At 45.4% G+C, this 1,637-nt stretch overlaps 1 protein-coding gene across 1 annotated transcript in view; it reads left to right on the forward strand.

Annotated features, from left to right (window-relative positions):
- LOC102387024 (zinc finger protein 420-like) overlaps positions 1-1,637 on the forward strand; it is a 143,234-nt gene that overhangs the window by 57,710 nt on the left and 83,887 nt on the right. The window lies entirely within an intron of this gene.

Raw genomic sequence — 1,637 nt, forward strand, 5'->3', positions numbered from 1 at the left:
AATTAGAATCGCCAATTGTATAGTGGTCTTCGGCTAGGTGTTATCATAGAGTCACTCCTTGTTTTCTTTGACCAATTATAATGATTTATGTACAGCACAGAAGGCTAAGTTTCATTTCATGTTGGTGTCGCAGTTATAAATTTCTTTTTGACATGCGCAGCAAAAAACTGTTACTATCTTCTTGTTAGTTAACTCTTAGTTAACCCAGTGCAGACTAAAACTGTTTTGAATGGTTTTACTTGTTTGTGACATGGGCACTACTTAATTTGGTTTGTGACACTTTCCAGCCCTACTTCCCTATGATTCCCACAATCCTACGTTTACTATATGATCCTTTTTTTTTTTTAATTAGTTAAATTTCAAAAGAATAAACTGTTTTGAATCAGAAATAGAAACATTTCATTAGAAAATGTCTGGCATGAAATGTTTTGATTTTTGATCTTTTTTTATTAAAATCTGCCAAAATCACAAGGAATTTGTGAACTATTTTACAGGAGTTTTTTAATGACTTTTTTTTTAGTTAAGCAAGATGTTAGACAAGTTTTGAGGTACAAAATGTCCTTCCTCAGGTCACTGGACCATCCCTGGACCATCCAAGCAATCTCAGCACTACAACAGCGCTTCAAGTTGTCACAACCCAAGGGTGTGATTTTTGTTTGTGCGTGCTTCGGCACTGCTAAATTATTTCCCGCCACTCGTAGCTTTCTTTGCAGGGTGCATTTCTAGGTTGCAAAAGAGAAATGCACGGTGCAAGGAGTTCCCGCCATTCGTATACAAATTGTGCGGGCCGGGAGCGACCCGAGCCCTTTTCCGCGCTGCACGCGGGCTGTGGCCAGCAGCCCGGGCACGCCGGGTCGGAGAGGGAAGGCCGTCAAGCTGGAATTAGGCACAAAGCTTAGCGGTAGTTTAAAAGATTGTTTACTTACACCGAGATGGCTGTGGTGTAGGCTGGAAAACTTGCTTGAGTTGCGGTTACAGACAGGAAACAAAACAAAACTCGAACCTGCAGGGCACGAGGGTACGTCGCAAGGGGTTTTCGGCGATGGGAAGATGCAAAACACAAGGCTACGTCGCAATGGGTTTTCGGCGACGGGAAGATAAACCTGCAGGACTCGAACCCGGGTAGAAGAGCTCTGAGATCGGTCAAGGATTCACACGAAGTTTGCTAGGCTCCGTGGGTCCGGTTCTCTTGCGCGCAGGAAGGGATACGTCTGGACTGCGCTCGGCAACGGGGAGAGGCTAGAGGTTGATCAGACCTCCGTTGCCTGCTTAAAATGCGTTGGGTCTGTAAGGATCCGCAGCGCTTAGAGATCTTCGCACAGCGTGAAGTCTCCTCCTCCCTTGTTCGTGGAGTCCTCCAACTTGGGCGGAAACCACCCAAGCCTCTTATACGGCTAGCAAGCCAATCACTAGCTGCCACGTGTGAATAATTTAGAACTGGCCAATAATGGGCTCCCTTGCACCGGGGTTCTCTTTTGCAGCAGAAAACTCCACCATGCAAGGAAGCGATAATTTAGCGGGAACAATTTAGCAGTGCCGAAGCACACAAAAACAGAAATCACACCCTTTGGGTTGTGACACAAATTTGTGTCCCACTATTGGCCAGTTCTAAATTATTCCCACGTGGCGGCTAACGA

The sequence above is a fragment of the Alligator sinensis genome, unplaced genomic scaffold, assembly GCF_000455745.1.
Source record: "Alligator sinensis unplaced genomic scaffold, ASM45574v1 scaffold496_1, whole genome shotgun sequence".
In the NCBI taxonomy this organism is placed as follows: Eukaryota; Metazoa; Chordata; order Crocodylia; family Alligatoridae; genus Alligator; species Alligator sinensis.